Here is an 11,291-nt window from a genome sequence, read left to right on the forward strand (position 1 = left end):
AAACATGCGATGGAGCGATAGATCACTTTGGAGTGGTACAGGGAAAAGGAAGCCCCGCAGTGTGTCAGCTGGTATGATGGAAGCCTGGATCTTCTCTTCCAAGCTCGAGCGCAGTGTATGAATGTGAATGCAAGAAATTACAGGTGGCCTGAGTCCCGCAGCAAAGTGTGTCAGATGTGTGACAGGGGTGTGGATGAAACTTTCGGGCATGTGATACTGGTCACTGGTGTGTGGGAGGTACCGGAGAGAAAGGACGGAGATGATGAGGGTGGCACTGAGTGAGGTGGGCTGGGATGTGAATGGGAGGATTGCAAGGACAGAGAGGGAATGGATGCTGCTGCTGCTGGGACTGAGTGATGAAGCAAATGAGAGAATTATAAAAACCATGAGGAGTTTTCTGGAAAAGATGTGGTGTGCAAGAAATAGGGAATTGGAAGATTTGTAATGGATATATACTGCTTGTGTTGTTTTATTTTTACAGGTTGTGCCGATACGAAGGCCTGACTCTCCAACGGGTCACCTGTACAGCAAGAGCAAGAGCAAGAAGAGAGTAAACACAGTCTCGTGTGTATCCCCGACCCCGACCTTCAGGAGAAGACCAAGAAGAAGGAGAAGGTAGGGAAGGGAAGGGAGAGACACGGAGGGACGAAAGGAAAGGGAGAGACACGGAGGGAGGAAAGGGAAGGGAGAGACACGGAGGGACGAAAGGAAAGGGAGAGACACGGAGGGAGGAAAGGGAAGGGAGAGACACGGAGGGACGAAAGGAAAGGGAGAGACACTGAGGGAGGAAAGGGAAGGGAGAGACACGGAGGGACGAAAGGAAAGGGAAGGGAGAGACACGGAGGGACGAAAGGAAAGGGAGAGACACGGAGGGACGAAAGGAAAGGGAGAGACACGGAGGGACGAAAGGAAAGGGAGAGACACGGAGGGACGAAAGGAAAGGGAGAGACACGGAGGGAGGAATGGGAAGGAAAGGGAGGGAGGAAAGGGAAGGGAAGGGAGAAACACGGAGGGAGGAAAGGAAGGAAGGGAGAGACACGGAGGGAGGAAAGGGAAGGAAGGAGAGACACGGAGGAGGGAAGGGAAGGAAGGGAGAGACACGGAGGGAGGAAAGGGAAGGGAAGGGAGAGACACGGAGGGAGGAAAGGGAAGGGAAGGGAGAGACACGGAGGGAGGAATGGGACGGAAAGGGAGGGAGGAAAGGGAAGGGACGGGAGAAACACGGAGGGAGGAAAGGGAGGGGCAGGGACGGGAAAGGCGGAGGTACAGGGAGGAAGGGAAGGGAAGGGAAGAGAGGAGGTACAGGGAGGAAGGGAAGGGAAGGGAGGAGGTACAGTGAGGAAGAGAAGGGAAGGGAGGCGGTACAGGGCGGAAGCGCCGGGACGGGCGGAAGGGAAGGGACGGGAGGAGCTACAAGGGATAATATTGTTATGCCAGGGGGTATATTTTTTGGGGGTATTTGTGTTATTTGTGTGTGGGGTGCTAGTTTGGGGCGCGGACTGGTGATGGCAGTGGCGTGGGTGCATCGCCGGCCGTGCCGGAGCCACCAGCCGTGCTGGGGGGAGAGAGAGAGCCCAGCTGCCAGAGACGAGAGACGTGCGCGCTGCCCCTGTGTGCCTTGCCCGCTTTTGTGAGCCCTGTGCGGTGTCCATGCCCCCCTCTGAGTACTTTGAGTTAGTGTGCCTTGTCGACGCCCCCGAAAAAGAAAGATTTCCCACTCGTCCCCCGAGTTGAACCTCTGCGAGCTATTTTGCGGTGGCGTAACGGGTGCAAAATGGCATTGAAAAGTCAATTATTTAGTGATTTTCGGAGAAAATACTATCCATGATAAACAGCAGCATATTTTGTCCCGAAATTAGCAGTCAGCATCTTGAAATTAGTTGGCTACCCTTTGGTCAATATTCCCGGTACAGAGAGGAAGGAAGGGAAGGGAGGAAGGGAGGACGTACAGGGAGGAAGGAAGAGAAGGGAAAGGAAGGAGGAGGTACAGAGAGGAAGGGAAGGAAGAGAGAAGGTACAGGTACAGGATAGATTTTCCTATACTTCATACATTTAGCATCACTCTTATTAGATGTATCGAGGCCATACCTCCCTACTATGTACCATACTGAGAGAGAGAGAGAGAGAGAGAGAGAGAGAGAGAGAGAGAGACAAGGCCTCCAGCAACACCACACAGCACAGCTGCAAGATAACTTGTGTGTTGAATGCCCTTGGGGCTCAGTGGAGAGGAAGTGCGTTCATTATTCGTAAATAACATACTAGTAATGACAACGCAAAGAACTAATGATTCTTTAGTTGCTCTCAATTTTCTGATGATGACAAACCACAGAAAACACCACAAAGTGTTTTATGGTGAACTGGCCTGTTTTACAGTGATACCTCGGCTTGGAGTGCCTTAGTTTACGAGCGTTTTGATTATGAGGAAAAAATCACAAAAATGTCTTGGTTTACAAGTGGTGACTTGGTGTACGAGCATCCTCTTTGTACAAGTCAAGATGTGAGCGTGGGTCTCCTTTGTTCGCTGCAAGACGAGAGCTCTCAGAGCGGAAAACAGTGGAGTGGGATCTCAAACTGGTGTCGACTGGACCTTTTTCCTCCAACCGCATTGGTGGTAGGCGCACACACAATTCCAACTTTTCTGAGTGTGCATCACATGACCAAGGTCGGCCGCCCATATCCACAACGTAAACAAATCAGTCACCCTGTATCCACAGGACGTTGCCAAAGTAAGGGCTGCTGTGGCTTGTGCTGCTGGTACTCAAACTATGGACTTGTTGCTACAGTTACATGGAGGAAGAAGCCGTTGTGGGCACCATCGTGGCTTCAAAGACGGGAGGACAGGAGTGTTTACCCACATCAACAACTCACTCCCATTTAGGTGTACAGGCAACCATGGTTGCTCCTAGCCCCATCGGTTGGAGGAAAACGCCTAGTGTGCCGGCGCCTTCAGTCCGCGTTGCACACTGGCAGAGGCAGCACCAGCCCGTATCCGCTTACCTTTGTGCTCTAGTGTGCGGTCTTCGTGTTTTCAGCACTATATATGTTACTTATATACATATTTTTATATTATTATTCTATATTATTTATCATTGCTATTTGTAAGAAAAATTACCCCTATTATGTATAAGATATGTATGATGATATTTATGTTCATAAATTTGCGATATATGTGATTCATTAATGGGATTCACATTAACTTAAATGGAGAAATTCATTTTGGTTTACGAGTTTTTTGGTTTGTGAGCAAAATTCTGGAACGAATTAAACCTGTAAACAGATTTTTTTTATTTATTTAATTTTTATGTCAAACCCTGTAGCACCGGTAGGCTTTCTTGAGGGGCCTGGTGGTGGCCAGCCCGTCTTGGTGCAGGCATGTGTTTATCATGGCTCCACCTTTTCTTGCCTCATGCCGCCCCCCGGAGCTCATTCTTGAATGACTTGGACGGTTCTTCTAGAGTCCGGGTTGATGGGTGGTCTTCAGGGCAGCATGTGGGTAGTCTTAGGCCACTCGCAGTGACTGAAAAATTCCAGGTGGTAGCGGCGGATTCAAACCCTTGTTGTCCAGAATGCGGTGAATGCAGGGCCTGCACGCTAACCACTCAGCCACCGTCTGCCCAGTGAATGATCCGAGGCCTTAGAAGCTTGCTGGAGAAAAGCCTAGGGCCAAGCCTCTTGAATTACACCCGAGTCAAGATGGTGGCTGGCTTGGGGGACTGTGGCGGAAAGGGTAGCCAATAATTTTGAGACACTTTATTTCAGGGCAAAATATGACACTTTTGTTATGAGATTGTTTACCTTCCAGAAATCACCAAATGACTGGCCCTTTCACTTGGCAGCATCAACTCACCATTCAGCCGCTGACCCCCAGTGACAGACTTCCGGGAGACTGGAAGGTTAGCAGAGCACACGTGTGGCAACCAAAGAGCAGCTGTTAAGTAGCAGACGAGACATAGAAAGGTGCATGAAGTAAACCTTAACTATTACTATTACTATTGGAAGGTTAGCAGAGCGCACGTGTGGCAACCAAAGAGCAGCTGTTAAGTAGGAGACAAGACATGGAAAGGTGCATGAAGTAAACCTTAACCTGATTATGTTTTGTTTTCTATAAACTGTGGAGAGGGAGTGTATTTGTATGAAGGTATGCAGATGTGTGTGTGTGTGTGTGTGTGTGTGTGTATATTTACCAAAATGTATTTACCTATTTGTAGTATACAGGGCCTGACCTCAATCTGAGACAATCCTTTTTCCCATTCTATGCTTCTCCAACTTTTCCTTCATTATATGGACACTGCCACATGCTTCAACAATGTCTGTGCTAAGTCCACTCCATGTATCCACACTCCTGTGTGGAAAACTGTACTTCTTTAAGTCTTTCAAACAAGTCCCCTTCCTCAACTCCTTGCTGTGTCCTCTTAGTTGCCTCCTCCCTTCCATCTGATTAAATAATTTCTGTCCAACACGTCCATTCCACTTGTGTTCCTGTACAGCACTATCAGGTCTCCTGTTTCTCTTCTTTCTCCCAGTGTTGGCAGGCCCAGTTCCTCCAATCTAGTCTTGTATGGTCACTTTTTCCCAGCGGGCACTCATGTTGCTCTTCACTTAACAGGTCTGTTCCGTTAGTGAACATTAAGTCCAGTCTTGCTGGTTCATCCTTTCCTCTAAATCTCGTCTCTTCCTTCACCCACTGTGTCGTGAGGTTTTCTGTGGACAATTTCAAAACTTTAGCTCCCACTGTATTTTCTTCACCTTCCACTCCAAACTTTTCCCAGTTGACATTTTTACAGCTGAAGCCCCCTGTTAGAATTATGTACATTCTTGCTATTTCTAATAGTATCCTCTAATGCTTTACTTGTACCTTCTGACAGGTTGTTATACATTTCCCTCGTCCGTGTGGGCACACATGTCACCATTACTGACAGTTTTCAGCTGTAATAAAACACTTCAGATTTCCTGTATTTTCTGGTCCTGTTCTCACTTTGATCACTTTTAAGTCTGTTTTGAGCAGCAGCATCACCCCTCCCCCACTCCTCCCTATTGTGGCCTTCCTGTATATAGTGTAATTGCACTCCTCTGTTCCTGCCACTTCTGGGCCTTGTGCTAGTTTTGTTTCAGTGGTGCACATTACATCTGGTGTAGCTCTGTTCAGGTAGTCTTTTAATTCTAGCTTTTCTTATATAAGTCTGTCGACATTAGTGAATGTTGACCTAAGCTTTTTTGCTCCCTTCTCTTCCTTGTTGTTGTTGGTGGTGTTGGTGTTTACTTGGCCTCCTCCTCCCTCTTCCTGATCCACCACTTCATCACTCTGTCGTTTTACACTCCAAAAACTCTTTATTTTCTGACTGTTCTTTCTTAATTCCTGTGCTTTGCTTTGTTCACAGTTCCCTCATCTTAACTCTTTCCTCCATGCTCATATTTTTCTTATATATGTTTCTTTATAATGTTCTGTCCCTTTTAGTATTCCACTCCGACTTGAGATGATCTTGGCTGCCATTTGTGACCTTAACTTCAGCTTGATAGGTCTGTTTTTCCCTTCCTCATGTTTTCCTAGTCATGTCACCTCGTCCACCTCCTCTGTCAGCCTTCCAGCACTTTATCTAAGCTTGTCAGTGTTTCTTTCACTTCAGGGATTTCATATCTCTCTGCCTTCATTGGGATTTTCTCCTCCTTAACACCCACGATTATCACACTCTTCTTCTTCTCTGCCAATTCGAACCAAGTCTTCCTTGTTTCTCATTACCTGGACAACCTCACGCTCCATCTCCACTTTTCTTGCCCTTTCTTGTTGTTTCAGGATTTCTTGAAACTTCCTCTCCTTTTCGTTTTCTTTTTTTCCATACATTTATTTCTACATCAACCAATTTCTTATCAAAGTCATTCAGCGAGGATGGGTTGGGGTAGAGTGTTACGACTTTTAAGCGTTGTTTTTAACGTGGTTTGTGTTCAGTGTTATGTTTTAATGTTTAAGTAATTCCAGCATTAATAAACATCATATTAAAAGACAAATTTCCACCTATCCCTCGATCGTAACGAACGTGGATGACTGACATCTGTGACGCCAAAAATAATTCCGTGAACGGGTAACAGTGGCATGTCAAGCAAAGGGTAAGTAAGACTTGTCTGCATACTTCCAAAGCTTACAGATATTCACATGCTGGTTACAATAAAAGTTAGGGACAGCATCTCCTCAAGTTTAGTTAAGTCTGTCATTGCAGAGAAAAAGTCTGTTTTAAGCAGAAGCAGGTTGAAGGTTAAAAATACCTATCCCTATGTTAGTCTACACCTCGGTTATTACGGGTCCAATTAAATGAAGAAGACTGACTGCCTTGCATCAACTCAGCAATAACAGAAAATAGTGGGTTAGAGTGAAAAGTATTACTCAAGCACTCCCTTTCGCATGAAAAAAAGATGCAGGCAAAGCTCAGGAACCAAACATAAATTAGTAAATGCGAGGATGCAGGTTACAGTCGTAGTGGAAAGATACACAAAGCAGCGTCAGGTTGAACCTTAAGCCGGCTCTAGTCTTTGTAGACGATCACTATGCACCATTCTGTGCAAAAAAAAAGATCGTAAAGCTCAAATTTCCATCCACCCATATATCTGACTAATTCTGCCTAAACCACGGGTAAAAGAACACTCCAAGGATTGATTTTGATTACCGCTGGTGACACCCAAAGGTTTAGGTCAGAGGGTCGCGAAGGCTCTCCCCGACGAACGTGTCGACGGCAAAAGAAGCATCAAAAGGACCCAAAATTACTTTAAGTGCCATAAAAGTTGGCTGATAAAACCGTGTAGGTTGCCAGTGGGGCTGTAGTCAAGGGATACTGCACTCCGTCGAAGAGGAACTTTAAGGACAATCATGTACACAAGGAACTCTAGTAATAATCCAGCATTAGCTGCAGAAATGGTTTCTCCATCTGTCCAGTTGTCTTGTTTAAAACACAAGATCAAATCAGTAGATAGCCTATAGGCGTCCACTGGCCCGTTAAAACGGCCACTTGTTTGCACAGTGTCCACAGCAAAATTTACACCCTTTTACGAGGCTGTGTTGCCCATCTTCCCCAAATGTTTCAAGAAAAAGTGACCGAAATGCATCATAATCCTTCCGTCCTGTGAACGCGCTCCTGTTTATGAGGGCCGGCGTTCCCGTTCCCGGGATTGACCTTCGAGCGGCTGAGAGATATTTAATCTCCCGGATTTGACACGAATGAAATGTCCATGACAATCTCACTTTGATACGAGAAGTACCTGGCCGAATAATCTGCCTCCTTTTCTGCCTCGAAAGGCCTAACTGCTGTTGCTGTTAGCGGGTGATTAGGCAGAAGCCATAGTGGGATTAGTAGGTAGTAAAGACCTCTTGGTTGCTCATGCAGCGTAGAAGGAGGAGCAAGCACCCTTTGAAGACTGCTACACTCCTTACGTGAGAACAGTTCCCGTTATCCGTGACGGTACTTGTCATTTCTCTCTACCCACCCCTCATAGTCCTCCGTGAGAGCTTGTAACTTCGGGTCAGGTTTCTCTGCCATTAAAAAGAGTTACTAGTAAAATGAGGAGTAAAATGGTAAAAGAAAAAAAATATATCGCTGCAGAAGTAAGTGAAGTAATAATCCTTCACCACTAAGTATGTGCTCACTCCTCCCCGATGCTTTTGAAATGCATTATAAAAGAGAAAAAAGAATAATGAGTGAGGCTTAGCAAGACAAAACTTCTCCACTGTGCAATAAAACACACAAAAGAAAATGAATGATTATACATAAAATGCGTAACAATGTTACTCAAGAAAAATATTAAACAACCACACGCCAGAAAAATCAACAGCTGAAAACTCTAATAGATTAGATACGGCCCCACACGCCTAAACACGTGAACATAATAATAGCAGTGCACCTGAAATCATGTTACAAGTGGTTTAATTACGGAAACTGTATCAATGTATAGTGTCAGCTAAAATGTGTTAAAAACCTCGAAGACAGCAACTCGATACCCCACTACTCAGCACGCGTCCTTCGCCTCGCCGGTGGCTGGGGCAGGATGCAGGGGTGGCAGGGTCTGCCGTCCGTCGGCTGGTAGCTGTGGGGGGAGGGGCGGCGGGCAGACAATATACGCCCACCAGTCACCCGCAAAGGTTTGAGTTGCCTGGCACAGAACAGTGCGCACCTACGACTAGTTGTGTCGTAGGAAGAAACAAGTGCCTAGACACCTCCGAGGAAACTTGGTTGCGAGGCGGGCGCTCAGGTTGTCGGGTGGGGCGGGGCGTTGCGCTTCGTGTGGCTGGGTGCTGACTTGAATCTCACGGAGCAGGAAGATCGCGCTGCCTCAGCAGAACGCCAGGTACACGCTTCACTGTTTCTGCCTCACACACTGTCACTGAAGTTATGGTTGAGAGAGAGATATAACAATTTGGAGTAGTTCGTAACCACGCTGCACACCATTTATGTTAAGATTTTTAGTGTTATTTTTAATGTGGTTAATGACGAGGCGGCCACCAGCCACCATTTTATGTTATGTTATATTAGAGAAAGATAACACCTATATAACACTTGAGTACAGGTAACTCTCGATTTACGCGAGTTTGTTTTACGCTTTTGAAATAACGCGGGTCCAAAATCTAAATAAATTTTTAATTTACAAGTTTTTTCCACTTATACGCGATATTTTATGGAGTGGCCACCATATGTCTCACGCAACTGGACTCACACGGCGCCGCGGCCACACAGCTAAGCTCAGTTCTTCCTGCGCGCCACTTGAACAACAATACAGTACCCACGCTGCCACGCTACTCAACGATTCTTGCACCAGCCCGGCCGCCATTTGCATTGTTTGGAAACCACACAACAAACAGCTGCATGCGCGTGTCACCAGAACCACGTGAATTGTGTCTTGCCTAGTTGTCTGTCATAACCTACGAGTGATGTGGGAATAATATGCTTATTATGATATCAGAAGCTGTGCATCATCAGTCTGTATGGGATGTATTTCTCACAACACCAGCCCGACCGCCATTTTCATTGCTTTACTCAAGGACACTTGTCAGTTCAAGCAGTAAAGATTACACCTAAAATATATAAATATTGGAAAACTGTACATTGTCAATGTTCTTTAACCCGTACATATTTTTGAGCATTTTAAGAACGTTTTTTTTTTTCAAAGCTTGGGGTGCGTGTTATACGCCGCAAAATATGGTACAGTATTTATTTTTCGACAGAAACATACCTGTTGTTTGATTTACATTGTTTTTGATTTACGCGACCTCTTCAAGAACGCAATACTCGTGTAAATCGAGAGTTACCTGTAGTTCGTAACCACGCTGCACACTATTTATGTTCAGACTTTTAGGCGTTGTTTTTAACGTGGTTTGTGTTAAGTGTTATGTTTTAATGTTTAAGGCGCGAACTGTTATCTCACGTCAGGTCCGGTGTACCGTTGCCTGCTTTCACAAATTGATTGTAGTAGGTGAGATAACACAATAGCCTTTAGTTGGCCGAGCGGTAGCCGTTATAAGTTCACTTTAGTTCTCTCTCTCACAGGGCAATACCAATACAAATTGTAATTTTAACTATATTAACAGTTGTACACAAAGTTTACAGTTTACGTTAGCGAGTCGCACAATTTGAGAGCCAGCCACACCACAGGGCGGGCGGCGGAGCACCGCCGCCTGCCCGTCACATGTCTTCTCTCGGCTTCTCCCGTCTTCGCGTTGCTCACTCGTTTTATTTGCTTGTTAGATCGTCCGAAGGTGTGGGTTCCAGTTGATGACTGTTGATGAAAGTCATCATTTGCTGATTCTGCGTTAGCTCAGCATGTGTTCTCACGGCCATCAGCTCTGACGTGTTCCATAACATCCTGGCAAAGTAACTGAGCCTGTGCTTAAACACACAGCCACACACTCACATGTACATTATAATATACGCATTACACTAGGGAGCTGGAGTGTGGGACAAAAAGGGGGGGTACATTGCCATTATATTTATATTATTATTACTGTTGCTGCTCAAGTGCATGCATGACTATGTTTGTTTTATGGCTTAAATCTGGGTGTTGCTCATGCTGTGCCCGGATATGCCGTGAGCCACGCCTCTGCCCGGCCGTATCGAAGGGGTTGATGAGCAGCTTTTCAGTGATATAAACTGTTTGTTAAGGGGGTGTGCCAGTACCTTGAAAGAACAAGTCATTGCATTAACACATCTCTTACAAACCAGGTAGTGGTGTCCACCATGCTGGGAGGAGGACAGCGCTAAGTGACGGCACCCGACTCTGTGTGTGTGTGTGTCCTGACGCCCACTGCTGGTGCTGAAGTGAGGGTCTGAGGTGGGCAGCACAGGGCCAGAAGACAGCACCTGACTCTGTGTGTGTGTGTCATGACGTCCACTGCTGGTGCTGAAGTGAGGGTCTGAGGTGGGCAGCACAGGGCCAGAAGACAGCGGCTGACTCTGTGTGTGTGTGCCCTGACGTCCACCGCTGGTGCTGAAGTGAGGGTCTGAGGTGGGCAGCACAGGGCCAGAAGACAGCCTCTGACTCTGTGTGTGTGTGTCCTGACGTCCACCGCTGGTGCTGGTGCTGAAGTGAGGGTCTGAGGTGGGCAGCACAGGGCCAGAAGACAGCACCTGACTCTGTGTGTGTGTGTCCTGACGTCCACCACTGGTGCTGGTGCTGAAGTGAGGGTCTGAGGTGGGCAGCACAGGGCCAGAAGACAGCACCCGACTCTGTGTGTGTGTGTCCTGAAGTCCACCGCTGGTGATGGTGCTGAAGTGAGGGTCTGAGGTGGGCAGCACAGGGCCAGAAGACAGCACCTGACTCTGTGTGTGTGTGTCCTGACGTCCACCACTGGTGCTGGTGCTGAAGTGAGGGTCTGAGGTGGGCAGCACAGGGCCAGAAGACAGCACCTGACTCTGTGTGTGTGTCCTTACTTCCACCGCTGGTGCTGAAGTGTGGGTCTGAGGTGGGCAGCACAGGGCCAGAAGACAGCACCAGACTCTGTGTGTGTGTGTGTCCTGGCGTCCACTGCTGGTGCTGAAGTGAGGGTCTGAGGTGGGCAGCACAGGGCCAGAAGACAGCACCTGACTCTGTGTGTGTGTGTGTCCTGACGTCCACCGCTGGTGCTGAAGTGAGGGTCTGAGGTGGGCAGCACAGGGCCAGAAGACAGCACCCGACTCTGTGTGTGTGTGTGTCCTGACGTCCACCGCTGGTGCTGGTGCTGAAGTGAGGGTCTGAGACACTTGCTGTGCTCAGCACTCACTGTCCTTGCTCCTTGGTGCATCCTTCCCTTCACCTGCTTGCTTGGTCCCTGAGTAGCG

The 11,291-nt window shown here is 47.3% G+C and overlaps 1 long non-coding RNA gene across 1 annotated transcript; it reads left to right on the plus strand.

Annotated features, from left to right (window-relative positions):
- The first annotated feature begins 368 nt into the window (after positions 1–368).
- On the plus strand, positions 369–10,693 carry LOC126994469 (uncharacterized). Its single transcript, XR_007749159.1, has 3 exons — positions 369–615; positions 3,803–3,957; positions 10,197–10,693. It is a non-coding gene; the product is annotated as an uncharacterized LOC126994469 (long non-coding RNA).
- The last annotated feature ends 598 nt before the right edge of the window (positions 10,694–11,291 follow it).

This window comes from Eriocheir sinensis, unplaced genomic scaffold, assembly GCF_024679095.1.
Source record: "Eriocheir sinensis breed Jianghai 21 unplaced genomic scaffold, ASM2467909v1 Scaffold8, whole genome shotgun sequence".
NCBI lineage: Eukaryota > Metazoa > Arthropoda > Malacostraca > Decapoda > Varunidae > Eriocheir > Eriocheir sinensis.